General features: G+C 45.0%; 1 protein-coding gene across 1 annotated transcript in view; it reads right to left on the bottom strand.

Moving 5' to 3' along the window:
- LOC128143461 (collagen alpha-1(VII) chain-like) overlaps window positions 1–5,438 on the bottom strand; it is a 133,465-nt gene extending 128,027 nt beyond the window's left edge. The window contains exon 1 of the mRNA XM_052790685.1: window positions 5,348–5,438. The gene's annotated coding sequence lies outside the window, so the exon portion shown is untranslated. The remainder of the gene's footprint in view (window positions 1–5,347) is intronic.
- Window positions 5,439–13,526: the final 8,088 nt, after the last annotated feature.

Below are 13,526 nucleotides of genomic sequence, written 5' to 3'. Positions count from 1 at the left end.
ACCCATTCTGCTTAGGCTCAGGCTATTAAAGCAAATGTAGCATGGCTCTGGGGGCTGCCAAGGGGTTATGAAATCTCTCCTCTCTGGACTTCCAGTTCATCTCTGCTCAAAGCTGAAATCCATTAGCATCTCTCAGGTATTTGATGCCCCATGTGAGGAGAATCCAGTGGCTAAGATACCACCCGCACGTAGGTGGTGATGGACCAAGGAGGAATGGTCCCCCAATATCTGATAGGAAGGCCACTCAAAAGGGAAGAGAACTCACCCTGCTACTCCCTCTAAATGCTGTCTGGACCCAGGCAGGCTGTGCAGCACCTTGTTGTGAAAAATCAAAAGCACTATCACATCAATAGAGTACATGCTGGGTCAAACCAGACCCTCGCGAAACCCTCTGATGGATTGTCACCTCTGGATCTAGGCTAACACCACACAGCACAGATTTGTGGGTAGACTTCCCATGCAAACTTTCTCTCCTTAGAGCATATCAGGTTCATCAGTTACCCCGCTAAAGAAGCTTTCTTTTCAGTGGCAGACCTATAGGGTGCCAGACTTGCCCTATACAGATATAGAGGGCCATACCTTTGGGCACTGATGTTCCCATGTCTGGTGTTCCGTGATACCAACCCAGCAAGCACTGACCACGAAGAATGACCAAAGCAGACCCCTAGAACCATATATGAAATGGTTTCTGCCTTCAAACCAGTGTCACCACAAGCACTCCTTTCGCTGGAAAGGTGAGAGATGACAAGTGTGAAGGGCCACCGGCCTGAATGGGCCTCCAACGAATTACCTGGAGTGCCAATGTGGAGCATCTCTTGGTGCTGCTGACTTTACTGTGGGGAAGAAGAGGACATTTATCTCTCGTGATGCTAAGCCAGATCTCCAGATAGGCATATGTCTCTCTGGATGTACCCACATGCTGCCTAGAAGCTGTCAGGATGCTCTATAGTTCCTATCCCAGCATGATCCCGCCCTTCCCACAGGCAATCTTGCATTTCCCTCCCCATCCAACCTCTGCCCTTCTCTTGCAGTGTCACCCGGAGCTGAAGGGACCATCCCTTTCCTTTCTGTTAGAGACATCTGCAAAGACGTCTTCATATGTCTCATCCATCCCTTTCTGCTGTTGCTAAAGGGCTCCGAGTCTTTCCTCAGTACCACAATCTTTGAAAACACTCTCAGAATGATCTACCTGTGGGAACAAAGCAATTATGGTCAGTCTATTTGTATACCTGTATCTTTGGTTTTTTGCCATCTTCCCTACAAAATTCCAAGCCAAATTTTAGAGAAATCAACAGCCAGGGAGGGTCTGTAAGTGTCTTGGCCTAAATGTCCCAATACCATGGAGGGGAAATACCCCTTATTAAATTCCAGATGAATTAGGAACCACTTGTTCAGTTAAATCCCACAATGTGGAAGGCATATGTGCCTATGCTGGCCAGAGAAAATGCCTTGAGATTAAAAAAAAAGTCCTCTAAACAAGAAGTTACTATATAAATGAAATTAAGCCTGATCAGAAGAAACAGAAACCTCCCCCATGCCTACCCCTTGGAAATAATACAGAACACATTTCACTGGCTGCAGCTGAATGCTCTGCAAGAGGTACAGGGAAATACCCTGTGGGGATATATTCCCTTGCCATCAGGATAGCACAGCAAGATGGGACTGGGAAAGCTGGGCTGGAGTCTCTGTTATACTGGTCACACATCCCATTTCAATTACTGGCACTGTTTGGTAGCCCAGTTCACTCTCATGTCAGGCAATCGGATACACGGCAGATGTTAGAAACTGGAAACACGGCAGTGAAGAGGTGGTAAGTGCCAAGACTACACAGGGACAGCTATGCGGGGAGCGTAACATGATGTTTCCTCATGTGATGGCAGCATTTTGTGTTTCCTGGTGGTGTGCTCTCCGTTAGGGACATCTAATCTAAAGCAGCTGGGTGGTTTTCACCAGACGAGGATGTGGTTATGGTATGCACCTACTCTGTTCATCCAGTCTTCAGCAAGGCAACGCGGACACACTTGGTAGAAAAAGAAGTAAGACCTTCTCTAACTCAGATACAAATGCTTGTCCCAATCTTGCAAGATGCTTCAAGTCCAGAAAGTCACTGTCTTTCAATTCCCAGTGGTCACCACCCACGAAGATCCATGGGTCTTAAAAATGACAGCAACTGACAGATCAGAAGAGTAGGGGATAAAATACGCAGTAGATCGTGGCTTGCTTGAAAGTACTTTCCTGAGTTCATTGAAAACAAAGAACCAACTTCTAAACACCTCCAGCCAGATATGGACCAATCACTAAGATGACCAAATTCCCCCCAAATATTAGTGAAAGATCTGACAGTTTGACCTTATTCATCAAGATCTCAAAATGAATGGTGAGTGAAGGAGAAGCTGTCTCCATCATGAGCAGAGATTGAAATGAATGCAGCATGCCTGGTCACTCAAAAATAGACCTTTCAGCTTAAAATTAACTATCAGCAGTCCAAGGCTGGAAGGCAGGAAGATGCACTGTCAAGTTGCCTCAGATACAAGCCATGTGTAATTTGATCATATTTTTCATTATTTAGAACAGACTTTTAAAAAAGTCTGTGTCTCAGCTAAGTTTTAGGTAAGTTCCAGCAGTTTACACAATTTTGAGGACAGGCATAGAAGAAATTAGCATCTTCTTCATCTGAAGGGGGACAGGGAACAAAACCCTTCATGGTTCAGAGGTGTTGCATTGGGAGTCACTGGACTACATGCAATCCCACAAATTGGTAATTAGCACCCTAGCAATTAGTATCCTTGCTTTCATGGACAATACCCACTGAACTTCGCACAGTCACAGATTTACCTGGAAAGCCCTGGAGCGGGCTTTACCCCAACCACTAGTGATGGCCAGCACGGCAAATACATCATGCGACACAGTTGCACCACTGTCCAGCTGCCCTGTCCCAGCTCCCTCCGGGCTTTTATTGACCGCAGGCTTATGTCGCGATAGGAGGCATCAAGCCCCTTCCACTACAGCTGGTTAGGGTGGGTGATGGGTTAGGCTGGGCTTAACTACCCATGAATTGTAAGTACGGCAGCCTGCTCGGAGATGTCTAACCTGGCGGCAATGACAAGAAAGCAGGATAAAACACTACGCTTTTGAGCTATGGAGCATCATTCCCAGACCATTAGGCACTTTGGTGCTGACACCATGGCAGGCTAAGAGTTAACAAAGGATTTTCTTCCCATAGTGCAGCAAAGGCAGATTTCGTGTCTTCAGCAGGAAGCTCTTTGCTCTTGTAGTGGGAGTGTTCAAGAGCTGTGTCTGCAGGACAGCGGTTTCCACATGGGATCATGAGTCTGGAAGGACAAATGGATGTGGGATCACAAACCTAGGAGTGGGATCACAGAGGGAAAAGCGTGGGCAGCAGGAGCGTACAAGGGCCTTGCAGGAGCAAGTGAGTGTACAGGGCAGTGCTGTGCAGTCCCTTGTATTCTAGAAAGCAAGCAAAGACCTACCTAAACATCACCACCATAATTTTTTCTCAGATGGGAGTACCTACAGTTTACAAGGCAAGAAAAGGAAAAGCTTTTTAGTGCATCCCAAGAGCAACTCTGATACTCGTGCCTCTGCAAAGTGAGCAAAGAGGAGCCTTCAGTGCTCAGCCTGCCGAGGTGTAACTAGTGAAAGGATGCCCAAGTGGTCGGATAACCAGGTTGGGTAGCTCTGCTCAGCACCATTAATTTTTCCAGGAGCAAAAGGGAGCCCCAAAGCACAGCAGATTCCTGTCACAGCTGCATTCACCCCAGATGTCTCTTAGAAGGAGCAAATCCTCACCTTTCACCTGGGCTGGCATTTCTATTTCACACTTGCACATACACACCTGCAACCCGACGATCCCGTGGAAGCACTTAAAGGTAACAGTAAACTCAAAGTGATTGATCTACAGATAATTTACCTTGGCAAGGAGGGCTACAAGTCAGCTATCGAGTTACTGACAGACGCTGCACTCCCATATGCAGGAATGAATAGCTTTCCTGGATACTGGCATGTCTACAGCATCAAGAAACTAAATTATTAGTAGCAAAGGTAGTGGTGCCTTAACATAAAGACCGATGAGGACATGCTCTAAAAGGACCCCAAAACCATCAGCCAAACTAATGTTCCCTCCAACCTGCATGTGGCCAAATGCGGCTTTATTCTGGATCATTTTGTCAGAATTAAAAGAAGTTGTTGAGAGAGAAAAGAATAAATGGCTTCTTGCGTTCTTGTCTATGTTTCTTGAACAGAGAAAGGGTGTCCTCTGTTATCAACCCTTCCTGGGGTTGCGGAATGGCTCTTGGTGTCACTCTACCACGCAAAGAAGTGATTGTGGCTGCACTACAGGGAATTAAATGGACAGCAGAGGTGAAAAAAGGGATAAAAGCCATTTATGTCATGAAACACCACCAGGCTGAGACTGCTACTTTGGAAGAGAAAGAAATGGGGGCAACATAAAACTGGGTGCCACATATCTAACTCTCCACGTGGTCGAGACCCGTTTGACCACATACCTTGCATGGCCGAAGGGTGGGAGGTCGCACCATCTTCCTTGGCCTCCCACCACTCCTCAGCAGGGCACGGGAAGACTGGGCATGCCAAACGGCTCCAGGGCAGACTGGTGGGTTTGGCTTGGGCAGACTGGTGGGTTTGGCTTGCTCCTCCCCACAGCTGGGGACCCTGCTTACTTGCCAGCCCCTGTGCTATCACAGCTTTGATGACAGCCACCTAACACAACATTAGTACAGGACCCCAACTGCAAGCCAGGTGCAGCTGAGAGCTATACATAGATTGCAATTCTGACTTATGCAAATAGAAAGAATAGCCAGTGATCATTAAAAATAATTAGAGCCACTCTTATACATGAGATTTTTCGCCTCCACTTCAGGTTTTATGTATCCCGTAAATATTAGGGTGCAAGATTAGATCTAATGCGGGGGGGGGCAAATTATTCCTAAATGTGCATCATACCCAGTACACATCTCCTGAATCCAAGTGTCCCAAAGAATATTTAGGGGACCTCACAGATCTCCTCTTTTTTGCCCTTTCCCAAATGTGTTTTGCTAAAAGTAGGATTTACAAAACTGAAAATTCGTTAGAAGGTCACAGTATAAAACTCCAGCACAGAGACAATAACAAGATACAGAATAGCCCTCACTTTCCCCCTTTGCAATATTTTTTGCAGTAGTCTGAATCAAAATGAGTCACATTATCTCATCTCCTCACTTTGGACTGTGACCCACAGTGACTACAATATAGCTCTTCCATTTTCACTTACCTTGTCCATAAGAGACAAAATGAAAGGGGAGCATCAGAATTTCAGCAACCCACGCACCTGTAATGCATTTCAGACTGCTTCTTCCTCTGAAGCCTCGCCAAAAACTGAGACAGAGCTCGAAAAGGGAAGATGAAAACTCCAGCCTCTCTGGAGGACACACTGAAAATCCTGCAGACACTGGGAAAACTAAGATAGCTGAGAGTCTACCCTGCTGACTCTCGTTCTGCCAGAGAGCTGCAGCTGGTGCCAGTGAAATATTTATGCAAAGACAGCAGATGTTGCGAGCAAAGTATGAAGAAAGACATAAGAGCTGCAGTATTAGTTTGGGGCATCTAGTGCAGCGTTTGCTTCCTACAATGGCCAACATCAGATGCTTAACAAGAGTGTAAGAGCAGGACAAGCACATAGAGACACCTCCATCTTTCCAGCCTCCAGCGACCTATAGATTAGGGACCTTCTGACGGACAGACTGCATCTTGGAAATGTCTTTGCATTCAATACCCTGTACAAACCTTTCTTCTATGAAACTTCTTACCCTGGAAACCATTTAAATTTTTAGCATTCCCAATGTTCTGTGGCAATGAGTTCCACAGGTTTACTACATGCTGCATGAAAATGTTACATCCTTTCATTAGTTTCCAACCTCGATCCTGCTTGTTTCATTTGTTGCTACTCAATTCTTGTATAAGAAGAAATATTAAATTTTTTAAAATCTGGGAGAAACGTTGCCTATTTCTTCCATATCACCGCTGCCATCTCTAAGGCTTGGGAACATTTGTCTGTACATCAACGGCAAGATCAGAAATAACATTTAAGCAGCAACAGTGCAACCTGGATAGTACTGAAGTGCCTGTGCTCATGGAGAGACTGAAGAAACCTGGAAGATCCACATGAGCATCTCTTAACATAGAGGGCAGCTCAGTTCAACACAGACCTTGGCCCAGCAATAAATGCAAAAGTAATGTTGACCCAGCAATAAATGCAAATACTTAGAGCCCCGGGAAATCCCCAGTGTCTGCCTGGCATCAGCCCCTTCTCAGAGACCTTGCAACTAAGCAAAGTCCACAAGAGCACAGCATGGCTGGTGCCCCAGGAGAGCTAACCTCAGCTCTCCCATATGCATCACAGATGATGGCTAGGGCTTGAGCCTTCAGACGGTCAGCAAACAGGCTTCCCTTGGGGTTGAACCGCAGGGAAGCTTTACCATGAGCGCAGGAGACAAAGGGCAGACTGTAATTCATGTACAACTGGAGAGGAGACTAAAAGTGCCCTGTGCTAGCAGCAAGCATAACCTTGCTGAGAAACCCCCACCAGCTTTCCCGCTGCTTTCAAACCATTCTCCCAATTCATAGAATCGTAGAACCATAGAATCTTTTAGGTTGGAAAAGACCTTCAAGATCACTGAGTCCAACCATCATCCATGCCCACTAAACCACGTTCTGGAGTACCTTGTCTCCGTGCTTTCTGAATACCTCCAGGGATGGTGACTCAACCACTTCCCTGGGCAGCCTATTCCAATGTCTGACAACCCTCTCAGTAAAGAAATTTTTCCTAATATCCAACCTAAATCTCCCTTGCCGCAACTTGAGGCCATTTCCTCTCGTCCTGTTCTCCACCCCTCATCTCAAGGCAAACAAGGATCATCCACAATCCATCCACCCTCACCAGTGCAAAAGTCCACCATAACTGCCCTGTACAAAAGAGGAAATAAATCTCAAATTGTTCATTTCAGTAAAAAAAGGTACGAGGGAGCTGCTGTACTGCTAGCTGAAGGGTTAAATGTGGTGCTACTCAGAGATAGCTCCTTTCCTAGCTCATCTCCCAGCTGCTGGGCTCTGGCCTGTTTAACGAAGATTGATTGCCTTCAGGAGGCCACCTCTGTCTCGACTGCCTATGGCCCCTTTTTATTACCCCCACCCACGCAAGTGAACCCAGGACCCAGGCACAGAAAAATTCCAGGCAATGGAGCAGCAAGAGAATAAATTGAGTTTTCTCAGAGCAAACAGAGCCAGGTCTTCCCCAGCCCTTTCTTTTGAGCATGGATTCTCTTGGGTCTCATAATGGCTGAGACACTGACATCGTTTCATCAATGGGGGCCCAGAGAACATTTCATTTTTCTACCCTGACTTGTATTCATGAAGTTTGCAGTAATCTACTTCCTCCAAGGCCTCTTGACTTTAGGTTATGACAGCACTAGGAAACTCGTGGCCTCGCTGCAGCAGCCTTGCTGAGCTACTACAGCCCCCGACCCGCAGCCTGTGCACACCAGCCTGCAGAAAGGCTAAACGTCTGCTGGGTCTGCTGCAGAGAGCTCCCTGGAGTGCAGGATATCTGCTTTACAGCCCCACCATGAGCCAGAGACAAAGAGGACATGAGATTATTGATGACCTGGCCAACTAAAGTCCTCAGACCATGCCTATGCTATTGAATAAGTGGACCAAGGAAATGTCTTCTAGCCCCAAGGCCAACAGATAAAAATATAGTTTTCCACAGAACTAAATTATCTTTATACCCCCATCCCCAAATAGGATCCATATCTACACACTGCCTGGTCCTTGGTCCACACTCGCCCCAGGTTGGACCCGTGGATTGTTTGGGAATGTGATGGTCTGCTTGGACTAAAGCCGTGCCAGGGACAGTGCTAATAGTGGAACAAATTTTCCATCCACCAATCTAGGAGCCCCAATCCTGTGGCATGATATGTCATTGATCTCCATAACCGGAGTGAACCAAAGTCACGGGTGGAGCAATAAATAAGGTGGACCTAGACACCACGTCTGTTCTCTGAACACACTCTTGGAGACAGTAAAAGCAAAGAAGTGGAAGAAAGAGCATTGCACAGGAAAAGATGGATGAGAACAAGACATGGGTATATTTCATGTGGGAAAAAAAGAAGTTTAGCGTAGTAGAAGTTTTCTAGCCCTCTCAGAGGGATCTTGGAGCAATTTCCCAAAACCTTGTTGGAGCCCACGTGAAGCCATGTCAAGTTACTCAGGGAGTGCTCTGGTTTCAAAGGTCTTTGACCATGAGACTTCTTCCAAATAGACAGGTAGGTCCAGTTTTCAAAATCCCACATGTCCTGCAGTGCACTGAAACTAAAGCTCGGTGCCATGAGGTTGGGAAGAACTCTAATTCCCACGTCGTGGGAGCCAGAAGCAACACAGGTTGGAGAAACATTAATAATGGACACAACACCTAGATAAAAACATATTAGTGATGGTTTTCCTGGCTTTCACTGAAGGAAAAGTGAATTTGGGTCCAAAATTTACAACACACTGAGTCAAAACACCAGTGCTGAACAAAAGAAGGTCTGGGAGGCAGACTGCAATGCTGCAGCTTGCAAAACTCTTTGATACCTAAAGATGTATTCCCTTTCAATTTCCTTGTCTCCAAAATCTTTTAAAGCAACAAGGTCTACCTGGGGTGAATGCATAGTTTAGATGTTTAATGATAATGATTCCCTGATACCTTGAGGGAATAGCGAATTAGTGCATTACTTCTTCATCTCAAGGCATGAGCGGGGCCAAACCCAGTCTTAAATCATAGAAAATATGAAAAGATTTGCAAGGAGGGAGTGTTGGCACAGCTTAGCAGGGAGGACAAGCTGAGCTCACTGGAGTGTTGCTTTCCAGGGGGAAGGTGGATCAGGACTGAGCGTACGGAGGGAAGCCAGTTAAATGTTAGGCTCCAAAGGAGAAGAAAACATGCCCACATCTTGATATAGATAACTCCGATTCACTTTCTGGACAAGAGTTAAAACAGTAAAAAAAAAATCTCTTTTCCTCCTCTTTGCGCGTGTTTAGGTTATTTTAATTGAAAGAACGTTTCTATGAGAACCCATCAATCACTTCTGGAAAGTCATGTTCACTCGCCTAAAGCATGGAGAGACATATCCAAAGCAGAGAGACTCTCAAAAGGGAAAAGCGCTTCAGGTTGAAGTTCTTCCAGCTCATTTAAAGAGATGTCAAGTTTAACGATCTTAAGGAATGAGGAGGAGGAAGGGGCAGAGAGCTAAAAAAAAAAATGAAGCTATTTCCAATTTTCTCCCCATCTCCCCCCAAAATAAGCCTGGAGTTTTTAGCCTTTACCATTTCTGACAAGTAGCAACACACATGGACAGTTCCAGCACCAGTACTGCTTGATCAAGGAGTTCTGCTTTGGAAATCACCCAAATAAAACTTGGCAGAGAAAAATCAAAGGAAACAAAAAGGGGGGAGTTTAAAAAGTGACAAAGAGGAGAAAGGAGACCAGATCCTCAGCAGAGCAGTTTCTTGCATCTCTTCCTCACAGGAGCTCTGCTGCTTTACGCTAGTAAGGGACAGGCTCTGAGTGTGTCAGAGAAACATCTGTAGGTGCGAAAACCAGCTCACGTACCTCACAGAAAACGAAATGTTTGAGACAGCAGGAATGTCTCCTGCTCCATCGAGAGAAATAGTGATCATTTCTGAAATACTAAGCTGAGAATGTGCAAGGTGCTAAAATGCCATGCATTTAGCAAATAGCTGAAATTGCTGAGAAAATATCTACTGAGGAGGGGGTGGGAGGAATATTTGGGGGACCTGGAAGTTTTTGATGGAACACATAATCCCAAGAATGTGACAATTTATGTAGAGGAGAGAGACTTACCCCTTCTAACACATCTAAAAATACATCAGTGATTTATTTTAGTTATTTTTAAAAAGATGTGATAGCATAAAAGAAAGGGAAATTTAAAGCTGACTGCCACAAAAGGCTTCCCAACAGAGAAGCAAAAGACTCCTCCCCCAGCCAAAGCTGTAAAAGTCCAGGGGTTGGGGGCACGTCAAACAAAGCTGGTGAAAGTGGAGTAGCACTTCTTGAATTTCTATTGCTGCACATTCCCAAAACAAAGGTGAAGGAGTTGAGATGGAAAGTTTTGGAGAGCTGCACAGCAACAAGACAGCTGCTGGCAGAGCAGACTGTTTTAGGACATGAATGGTCTCTCCCAACAGTACTTGTTAACACCTGGGTTAGATGAGTTTAGGTTTCAGGCACACAAAAAGGACCTATTCCTTACCATTGCTCTCCCACAAATATACACCTACCGTGAAGAAACGTAATATTGCAGAGGAGAAATTGAAATCCCAGGATCTGTTCCCTTCCCTTGCCCCGACTGACGTGACCTAGTCTCTGCCTGTGTCTGCAGCTTAACTGTCCCCACTATAAAATGAGATTAATAATAATAATCTGTTGAGGAAAAGCACTGTCAGGCCTGAGGACTGTGAATGAGGAGTTCATGTTGGAAAAGCTAGGGCAGGTGAGAAGTCCCCATCTTCAGCTGCATGTTTTCACCACCACAGTCTGAATGCTCCTAGTTCGTACCAGTGGGGATCTAGCTAAACCTCACCTACGGTAGGTTAAGCTACAAGGGTCTGCACTTTGGGAGGTGCTCAGATGGTATCTTGGCCATCGGATGACAATAGTTAGTCATAGGTACTGAAGAGGTGTGGGTAATAATTCCCCTAAGAGTAAAAGCCTAACTCTCAGCACTTCAAGTCCCACAATTGGTTGCTATCCCACTAAAATCCAGTGTGCTCTTGCCTCTTTTACCCGCACACTATTTCACAGAACAGGCTTGTGATGAAAAACAGTGGAAATAAACCCAAGAGTTCAGCCTCTGCATATCCCTTCCCAACTTGTCAGAACCATCATTCATTCAAAATCTCTTCTTTATCTTGCAGGGAATTCGGTTACGGGGAACAATTGCCTGGAAGAGAAAACGAGTCCAGTCTTGTCTGCACAGCCAAATACCACAGGAGTTCTTCATCTTTTAATAGGAGAAGCAGCGGGATTGGATTCAGACATGAGCAGGGTCACAAATGGAAAGGAGAGGAGCCGGATGAGGTATCTCGCCTCAGAAGGAACCTTGCTGGGTCTTCAGAGAAATCATTTATAGGGGTCTGAGTGTCTTTTTTAACTGCTACTTATTGAGTTATTCAAACCCACTACAACCAAAGTCCTAAACCTGACACCCTCTTCCCACACTGTGGATCTTCAATGTGCTCAAAACCTATAAATCATCAGGAGTCATCTTACCTCGTCTCTTAAGAAAACTGTTGAAAGAGAAAACAGTAAAGGCCAGGTCATGTCAGATGCCAGTTAAAAGGCGGTGAGTCCATCACCACTGCCCACCACTCAACAGTCTGTCACTTTACCAGTTTTCCCATTCTTTGGAAGTGCCCTGAACACAGAAACACAAGTCCATGTGGAATGGAGAGAGCCCAATTGGCCAGTTCTGAATTCCTTCTCTGGAATGTTCACCATGAAAAATATCGTTATCGTTGTCATAATGACAGCGTTATTGGAGATGACACATCACGCTCCATTTCAGCAGAGACACCATTGCTGGTCAGGAGAGGAGAGGTTTGAATGAACAGTGTAATATATAGATAGACCAAAGATGCTGGTAAACAAAGAAAGGCCAGAGTGGAGCTCAGGTGTGTTAAAACTTGTTAATGTCTCCACTTGCAGTAATTCTGTCTAATAAACGGCTTCGCTTTATCTGTGGCACCTCCATCTGACCGCAAAGTCAGACGTGAAGTAGTCTAAGGTGAAGTCTAAGGTGAAATAATGAATTATTTGTAAGTTGTAGTTTATGTAGTTAGGAATCAGGCATTTCGTTAGCTTGCTCTGTTTGCACCTTTCAAAATCTGCCAGGACCGCAGAATTCACCGTCTCAGAGATGTTTAAATTAAACATGCCACCTTGGCAGATCTGCTTCAGAGATAGTCACACAATACCTGTGTGACAGCACTGCCACCCCCGAGACCCTGCGGTTTGAATAGGCATTTGCCGCACTAAAAGTACAAGCAGTTTGGAGCTGAGCCAAAGGTCAGTAACTGCTCTGTGACAGATTCACATCTTCTGGGGACCAGGCATGGCAGAAGCCCTATAGCCTCTGCACATCAGTGTTTATGTCAGAATTACCCGCCTTTTCCTGGCACGCGTCACATACATATTGATTATGAAAACAGGCAAAATTGGTTTGATTGATTTGCTTCCCACGCATTAGAACACGATTGTTTTACTTCTCAGAAAAAGACATGCTTTAGAAAACAAGAGAGCAAGAAAGCCTTTTTGGGAAAGCTCAACTTTGAGAAACAAGATTTTGCCCACGTCAGAACGTCAAAGTCCCTGGTGTTTTGTCAGATTTTGCCACACCTAACAGGCTCAAAAAATGTTTTTCTGGAAATGGAACAAGAGAACTTTTCACGCAGGAGCTCACAGCTCGCTCTGGTTTCCCCCATCACTGTATTTGGTCCCAAAGCAAAGACCAAAAATCTACAGTCCTTTGGGGAATCAAGGCCTGACTGTCTGCATATCAGGGCTGGGAAAAATGGCAAGCTACTAAACAAATCTGGCTTCCTAAATTCCCTGTTCTCATTTTCTCGCCGGCATGTAGAAGATTGCTCACAATGTGGTTCTCGGGCAGAGCTGAAGGAAGGATTTCTGATGCATTCAGTAAGTCAACGCAAATCCCTTCACTCACCCTACTAAGAGCCCACAATTTTGCTTTGAACTGCATTTCAGAAGTCAGGAACTCAGAATGCTGCCAGGGCTTATTCAAACCTTGAAGCGCTACAAATTTATATTAGAGAAGACACCACCACCCCCCAGCCTGCTTTTGGGGCAGAAACAGACTCCCCAGTCTTCCCATGATGTGACAACAGGTTTTATTTTATTTCAGCCATCTCTGAAGAAAATCAAAATAACACTGGCAGAAGCAAGACAATGTTTGTAGGTAGAAGTAATATCTTTTATTAGAGCTGTCGTTGGAAAAAACAGGTAAGCCCTGGGCCGTTGAAGAAAAGCTTTTGTCCTATAGCTGAAAGCTTATTTAATTTTCCAGCTATATTATTTCATCCTACAAACCTCATCTTGTCTGTGTCCTTAGGCCATCCTGACTGCAAGAACATGGCCTCAAGAGCATTGCTGTCCATTCACAGCTTGCAAGAAAACTTGGCTGCATTGCCAAGTGTTAGTATTCACTCCTGGTAGAGACACAGGGCTGAGAAATCGCTCTTGCTCATCAGATGATTCCACTGACATCACTCGGTGTCTGCCTTTCGATACAGTGAAGGTGAACTGATTTTTAAGTTACTTTCAAAATGGTATTTTTTAAAATATTATTTTTTTCTATTTTCTGCCAGTATTTTGTAATTAATTTTGATATCATAGAATTGATGTGAACTGAATTTTGGATGGATTTAATTTTTAT

This window comes from Harpia harpyja, chromosome 6, assembly GCF_026419915.1.
Source record: "Harpia harpyja isolate bHarHar1 chromosome 6, bHarHar1 primary haplotype, whole genome shotgun sequence".
In the NCBI taxonomy this organism is placed as follows: domain Eukaryota; kingdom Metazoa; phylum Chordata; class Aves; order Accipitriformes; family Accipitridae; genus Harpia; species Harpia harpyja.
The sequence above is the reverse complement of the archived record's forward strand: the minus strand, read 5'-3'. Positions and strand labels throughout refer to the sequence as shown.